At 39.6% G+C, this 8,377-nt stretch overlaps 1 non-coding gene across 1 annotated transcript; it reads left to right on the plus strand.

Annotated features, from left to right (window-relative positions):
- The first annotated feature begins 7,528 nt into the window (after window positions 1-7,528).
- On the plus strand, window positions 7,529-7,635 carry LOC148789926 (small nucleolar RNA R71). The gene has a single exon (XR_016079916.1). It is a non-coding gene; the product is annotated as a small nucleolar RNA R71 (small nucleolar RNA).
- The last annotated feature ends 742 nt before the right edge of the window (window positions 7,636-8,377 follow it).

Raw genomic sequence — 8,377 nt, forward strand, 5'->3', positions numbered from 1 at the left:
GCGTGAACACCTTTGTTGGGAGATACTATTTCTCCGTATCAGGTATAATTCTCTCCTACTCTTTTTGGTTCAGATCTGATTCAGTTTAAGGTTCAAGAATGATCCTTGAAAATATGATTTTCTAAATAGGGAATGCGATTCCCAGTTGAAGGGAGAGAAAAATTTTTTAAATTCGCCCCTTATTCCGCAATCTTTGGGCATCCATGGGATGGATCTCACATCCCGTCATCAGGACTTTCTGTCGAGTAGAACGATTCTGCTCTTCGTACATAGTTTTCAAACAATCCAATATGTCTTTAGCGAGTTCGATCTGATTAAACTGCCTTTGTATCGGATTGTCCAAAGAGGCTATGACATAGCAGGATTTTTAGCCACCTTATCTAGTTTTTCTGAAGCTAGGACCAGCATAAGGTTTCTGTACCAGTCGGCATAATTGGGTCCCTTAAGCTTGTTATCGTCGAGCAACTTAGCAAATTGTCCGTTTGCCATTTTCTGGTAAAACAACAAAACGTTAGTCTACAACCTTGGTTTGATTCATGTTACCTACATTGATATGGCTTTTAATCTATGTTCCATTTCCATTTGTTCATCTCTGAGATTTCCCTCCTATCTCAGTGACGGAGATGGCGAAGTGTCTCTGGAAATGTGGGAAATTGATAGCTATAAATATATAACCCTAGCAAGTGCATTAGTTATCAAGTAGTATAAAATATCGTTCCCATGGGGATTTAACAAAATAAGTATTAGAACCACAATCTTCCCTAATTATCTGGACAACCGAATTTCGAATTTGAGAATAAGAACTAATGAAAAATTAGAAACAAGAAAACAAGAGCAGAAGTGACAATGCTAAAGTATGTAACGATTGGTTGAATTTGATAGGGCTTTCGGTCCACCTAACCATTCCAATGAATATTAATGGATGAGATTATCCAAGATAATTTGTCATTCCCATAAGCTAAAATCTTTCCTATTTTATTTTATATTCTCTCTCGAGATATACTAAAACTACTTCTATCAGGTAACCCCTCGATCTCTCGACTAGAGTTCTCAAGATAGAAGCGCATTAAGTCCAAGGAAAAACTATTATATTCAGATGAATCATGTGTATATATCCCTATATACCATTCAATTCACACCATGAATTATGTGGTCAGCTATGTGAAATCCTCTCTTGATTCATTCACATACGCCTGATCAATTAAGAGATGGTCACTCCTAATAGCATTAAGCAAGATAATTCATAGACTATATGGAAAATCACGATCTTGAATAAATCAGAATAAAAATATATTCATTGATATGATTAGGCTTTCCACAATCCTAACTATAGATAAATTAGTTCATACTAGCAGAAATAAAACAAACAAGAGGAAAGAAAGAACTCATGGTTTTGCCCTTGGAGTTGAGATCTCCTCTTCTCCTTGCCGCCACCTCCTTCTTGCAGACTTCTTGCTTGATAGCTGGATTGCTCCTCTGATTCTTGATTCAATCTAGAGATTGAGTGATGCCTAAAGGTGGTTCACTTTGCCCCTTTATATAGCTTAAAGGGGAGGGGGTGGTCTCCTACTTCCTCTTGAAGTTTATCTTGCAAGAATAGAAAGTTCTAGTCTAATCCTACTCTTATCTCTTTATCTAGTGAACTCAATCCCTTTATCTTTCTAAGATTACATCAAGAATTTAGATCTGGAAGGACTCTTCTCAGTTTCTTGTTCTTGGATTCGTATTAGACCTCCTCTACTTATTGGGCTGCTGCCAGGCTTTTCTGCAAGTTGGGCTTCAGCTGCGGATTGGGCCTTCGTATGAATTTGCCCTGATTTCGGGCCCGGATTTGACTTCGATGCAGGCTGAATCTGTGAAAGCCCAAAACACGAAAGTTGTGTATTTTTCTCTTATCTTTTCAGTGGGTCTTGAATCAGCTCAATCAGAATTCTTGGACGCGAGTTAGGCCCAAATTACTGAATGATGCCGAAACTGTGAAAAATCATCCAATTTGCCTTTCTTTGCTTCTGATGCCTTCTTTCATGCCCTGAACCGAAATACAACAAATATGAGTCCAATTAAGTACTAATTCAGTATGAAAGACAGAATATTTGGGGATAAAAATATGATAAATTCTACTCTCATCAGAAATCACATAGTGTGTGTGGAGCCAACTGTTTCAGCTACATAACCCACCACCTTTCTATGACGGATCACATCCACTCATCATATGAGTTTCCCTTTGGCCTCTGCCAGACAAGGTTCAGAGTCATTTTCAGGTAAACCTTTCTATCCAATGAGTGCTCACCCATCATATTCAGGTTACGCCAAGGTACCGTGAGAGAGTTGCCATTTTCTGGTGAAGCCCCTTCCACATCGGTCTATGACGCCCCTATGATCTTATGAAACATTCTGACAAACCTAACAGCAAATGGATAGCCCAATTTTATGGTGCGTTTCCTCATTACCGAATGACCCATCATCATGCTAATGATGGAAGGCCTTTAGAGAGTCCATCAGATGGATGTCCCTATCACATGCACTCATATTACTGGAGGGAACAAAATTACGCCCTAGTTCTAAATTTAGGTCAAACCATAGCGTCTCCCACTGACTTTCATAAAGTCATATTTATGATGGCCCAAATCGGCTAGGGTTTCCGCACACGTCCCTTTTTCAGGGTTGTGGGGCCCACCATGCAAGGAAGGGGTCATCCAATGACCTTAGGGAACACCATGGCAATGATGTAAATTCAGCCATGGTGTGCGCAAGAGCCACTAACGTATTATCATGGGGCAAGTGCTTATGGCCCACAGTCGCAGCACATCAAACATCCACACATCACATGATATGGAAGAATTGATCCAATCAATCACTAGCTGTAAAGCCCATTAACCAGCCCAATAAAAACACAATATTAACAATTAATATCATCTAGGTATATTGGCTTGAATAGTAGTTAGCAGTTCAGACCATATAACTTTTCTCACAAAAGTGTGCTTTTGCAGTTTTAACTCTTTAAAACTAGGCTTTACAGGTTGGGCCAAATTAATCCCTGCAATTGAACATCAAATTTGGGCCTAAAAGTGTGAGAAATCTGGACTGAAAACAGTCCCCTTTCGAACCCTATATTCGGTCCAAATAGATTTGGTCCAATCTGGTCTGAGATGGTCTGAAACTGATCTTCAATTCAGGAAAGATCTTAAATTAATATTTCTGATTTTAGACAATCATAAATCAGACAAGGAATGTTCACACCACCTGCAAAACAGAGGTTAGTCACTAGGATTGCAGTTTCATTAACTACAAAACGCAGAATGCGATCCCTCCATCTACAAATCTCCCGCGCCGCCGCCTTCTTCAATCAAGAAAATAAAAAACAGAAATCCTATTTTCTATTAATTAATTACATCCTTGATTGAATCCTATACATTCAGTCTAGAAAAAAAAATATTTTACAGACCGAATTGAATAGAAACTGCAAAGAAAGAATGCACAGACAATCTGCGCCAATTCTGCACTTCAATCTCCAGGTACGAACAGTCCATTAAATCAAGAAATAAATTAAGAACAATTCTAAATAAATTTCAGATTTAACAAAATGTAATTTCAGATCAATCGCCCTCAACAAGAAACAGTTTCTTGAAATAAAACAGCAATCTATGCAATACTCGGACAGAATAGCTTCTGCCGAATTGCGTAGGTTCAGATCTGATTTCTTGGTTCAAGATTCGAACATGTGGCTCTGATACCACTGAAAGGAATGGGAGGATCCATCGTATGGATGCCAAAACTATTGCAGAATGGGTGGGCGAATTTCAAAAATTTCCTACCTTCCTTCCAACTAGGAATCGCATTACCTGATTTTAGAATCATAATTCAAGGATCCTACTTGAATCAAACCAAACCAGATTTGAACCAAAAGACAAGGGAGGGATTATACCTGATCCAAAGAAACAGTATCTCCCAAAATTGGTGTTCACGCCCAAAGAAGATCCCAAGATCAGCTCCCACTGAAGATGACACAGTGATGATGGAGCCAAACCAACAGTGTTCTGAAGAACTCGATGGAAGACTGTGAGTACCACACAAACAATCAAGAACCTTTCTTGATCTTCTCTAACTGAGAACTCGAACTGGCAGAAAAGGGTGGCGGCGGCTGCTAGAGGAGAATGCTAGAGAAGAAGATGGCGAATTGCTATTTTCTTCTCTAGGGTTATTTGAGATCCTATTTCAAGAATGCAGAGTTGTCTGCTGAAAACTCCTAGGGTTCGAATTCAAGTAGTTCAAAATTAGGGTTTTCCTCCTCTTTAGGGTATTTAATGCTTCGATCTGCTAATTGCAGGGTAATAGTTGTAGATGTTAATTCATGCAATCCGGGTTTTTCAAAAATAGAGTAAGGCATTAAATTTATACTAGCACCCAAATCACATAAAGATTTTTCAAATTCGATATTCCCTATGGTGCAAGGTATAGAAAAACTCCCTAGATCCTTTAGCTTTGGGGGCAATTTATTTTGAAGAATGGCTGAGCACTCTTCATTTAACTTCACCATCTCGCAGTCCTTCCATTTCCTTTTGTTCGACATCACCTCCTTCGATAATTTAGCATATTTCAGCATTTGTGACAGCACATCAAGAATGTTAGACAGTTTTGTATGCCCTTAGCTTCAATCATTTTGATGTACTTTTGTTATTTAGTGGAAATAAATAAAGTGCATGTTTGATTCATGTTGTTTGGTTTAATTCTGTGTAAAACCCTAAAACTGGACATTTGTAGAGACTCATGTTAGTTTTAAATGTTCACAGCCGTTGGATAAGTCTGGGGAGATTTATCCTGCCAAGGCTGATACTGGTGTGCCACCAAGTGTTGGGATGGCCTGTCTCAGCCATCAGGGTAAGACCCGAGGCACATACAGCATGGGATTACTTGAATCCTTGAACCGGACCAGATTTCCAGTCTTGCCCTGGACCTTGGAGATAGATGGGCAAAACTGGAAAGTTACACCTGACCCCTAGACTCGATTATGACACTTCACTAGGTGCTGGATCAGCCTGCCTTTGATATGCCAATCAGTGAGATCCTTAGTGGGGATCAAAACCTGGGTATGTTGGGGCAGTTTGAGAATTCATCTGAGTGGGTGGTCATAGTGACAGAATCAGCCACTTTGTTGGACAAAGGGTAATGATCGGGAATGCACTCTCTCTGATGGAAACCAAACTGCCGGCAGTTGATTTCAATCGTTGGAATTTTGTTTTTGCAAAATTAATATATTTACATATATATGTACGGTTTCAAAATGTTTGCAAATGGTTTTAATTCCCGGGATCCATGTGAGAGGAGAGTGCAGCACTGTTCCTTGCAGCCGAGGGAGAGGTCCTCTCTTGTCGGGCAGTGCTTGATCATTAAGGGCTGAGAGGTTAAGTGTAAGACCATTTAGGATAATACTCGATGGGCTAATCTTGCACCTGCCCACAGTCCCTGGGTTTTTATAAGATGGCTTGGCCCAGGGACCACTTAATGTAAGTGTTGGGCCCATAGGGTTCATACGATGGACTCAATGGGTTAATTGAGATTTTCAGTGAATTCGGCTGGGCCTTGTATTAAAGGCTGGGCCGAACCCATGTGGCTGGTCTGTAGATCAATGCTTGGGTCCCACGCCATACAAAGAAGCCCAACTGGGCAGCAGATTGGAAACTAATTAAACACTGAATACTTAATGGGCCAAAAGCCCATTTCGAGGTGGGCTGATATGATCACCCATCCATGGTGCGAATTTGAGATTGAAGTTAGCAAAAAGGATTGGGCTCTTAGCCTTATCCACTTTTAGAGACCAAATTCAAATCAGATTTGAATCTGGTAACCTCCTGATAAGAACAGGAGTAAGCTAACTCTATCTGGGAAAGGGATTAAGATTATCCCCTATCCAAATACTGATTTGGATTGGGATAACTCCTAATTAGGAGATTTCTTAATCAAGAAGAAAGGAGGAGATTTCGAATGTACCAAGAGGGAGAGAAATCAGATTTCGATCCAAGGGGTTTTGGTAAGCAAGAAGGGTTCCTGCGATTTGAGATTAGATCTCATACTCTCCAGAAAAGAAAACAGTTCAGCCTTTTCGTTTCTGGAAATCTCCTCCTGCCGCCGCCATCTGCATTATTGCAAGATTTGATCTTTGCAGAAAAGAAAGTCAAGAAACCAGTTCTTGACATCAGTCTTGCAAGAAAGACTGAAAGAATTCAGTGTTTAGTACATCCAGGGGATTCTTGTGAAGGATCCAGTGTGTAGGACGCACCCTGCTGGTTCTGTTCCATCCACAGCTGTGTCATCTTCAGCAGGGACAGATCTTGGAGCATTCTTTGGGCGTGAACACCAACTTTGGGAGATACTGCTTCTCCGGATCAGGTATAATCCTCCCATTTATCTTTTGGTACAGATCTGGTTTGATTAGGGTTCAAGTAGATCCTTGAATATTGTATTCTAAATTCAGGGAATATGATTCCCAGTTGGGAGAAGGTAGGAAATTTTTGAAATTCGCCCCACCCATTCCGCAACCTTTATGGCGTCCATCAGATGGATCCTACCATTCTTCCAAAGAAGAGGGATGTTAATATGGATCTTTTTAAATACTTCTAAAAATTTTTCAAACTGTTTATCTAGATTAGCCTTCAAAACATTTCTGGGGTAGGGGAGAGGGAGTTTAACAGCATCTGAATTCAGTTTAGGTGTACTCCCTTCAGTCTCCTTTTGCAAATCGGCCACATTAGCTTCCTTGTCATCCTTTTGGGTTTTGCCAACTATCTTCCCACTTCTTAAAGCTATGGCGTTTACTTGCTCTCTGGGATTCTTCTCTGTGTTTCTGGGTAGCCGACCCTCATTTCTTTCTAACAACAAATTCACAATCTGCCCCATTTGAACTTCTAAGTTCTTAATCGATGCTTCATGACTTAAAAGTCTATTATCCTATTCTTGGAATTTTGCTTCAGTAGCATTGATGAACTTAGAAATCATCTCTTCCAAATTACTCTTTTTTTCTTGTGGGGGCGGTTGTTGTTGGAATCCCATGGGTGCCTTTTGCTGATTGTTGTTCCATGAAAAGTTTGGATGATTCCTCCACCCTGGGTTGTATGTATTTGAGTAGGGGTTGAAATTCGACCTGCCAGTATGAGAGATAAAATTAACATTCTCATGTGAAGCAAAAGGACTACCTTATGGACAATCAGAATTAGTATGTCCTATTTGACCACGGAAATCACATGGGATGCTAGATGATGTATTTATTGTTGCAACATTAAGACTATCTAATTTTTTATTCAGATTAACAAGTTGAGCAGATAGAGCAGCAAAGGAATCAATATGGTGTACTCCCCTTTGATTGGTGTGGTTATTGCTCCATTGGTAGCTGTTTGACACCATCTCCTCCACTAGGTCATAGGCTTCCTCTGGTGTTTTTCTCATGATTGTGCCACCTGCTGCTGCATCAATAATGGATCGATTAGAGGGGGTAATACCATTATAAAAGGTCTGAATATGATGCCAAGTTGGTATCCCATGGTGTGGACACTTCCTAAGCATCCCCTTGAATCATTCCCATGCTTCATACAAAGATTCCATCTCAAATTGAGCAAAAGTAGTGATATCATTAATTAGCTTTGTTGTTTTAGAGGGTGGGAAATACTTAGCCAAAAATTTTTGGGTTAGATCATTCCAAGTGGTGATACTTCCTACAGGGAGTGAGTTAAGCCAATATTTAGCTCTATCATGCAATGAAAATGGAAATAATCTAAGCCTAATAGCATCACCACTAACTCCATTGTGTTTAAATGTATCACATATTTCTAGGAAGTTAACAATGTGTGCATTAGGGTCATCACTTGGCAGCCCACCAAACTGAATACTTGTCTGAATCATCTGGATGATTGTAGGCTTGATTTCAAAATTATTAGCATGAATTGTGGGCTTGCAAATATTGGAAGTCGCCCCATCAATAATTGGACAGGCGTAGTCCAAGAGGGTGCGATTTGCTTCTGCCATCTCTTCTTCAATCACTATTGCTGGTTCACCAATTTCAACCTCCCCTCTTGCTTTACCTTTGTTAGCTCTTTGTAATAAGCGAAGGGTCCTTTCAATTTCAGGATCAAATTCTGCTAGTCCCTCTCTTCTAGTGCGTGTCATGCACTAGTAAATCTGAACAAAGCAAGAATTTAAGCAAAATAAACAAAAAAAAGTAAATAAAATAAAATAATAAAAACAGAAATAAAAATCCAAATTAATCAAGGTTAACAAGTTCTAATATTATTTTAGGATTAAATCCCCAGCAACGGCGCTAAAAACTTGATAACTATAATTATAACCCTAGCAAGTGCACTAGTTATCAAGTAGTATAAAAATATCG

This window comes from Nelumbo nucifera, chromosome 8, assembly GCF_055504915.1.
Source record: "Nelumbo nucifera cultivar China Antique chromosome 8, China Antique-T2T, whole genome shotgun sequence".
In the NCBI taxonomy this organism is placed as follows: domain Eukaryota; kingdom Viridiplantae; phylum Streptophyta; class Magnoliopsida; order Proteales; family Nelumbonaceae; genus Nelumbo; species Nelumbo nucifera.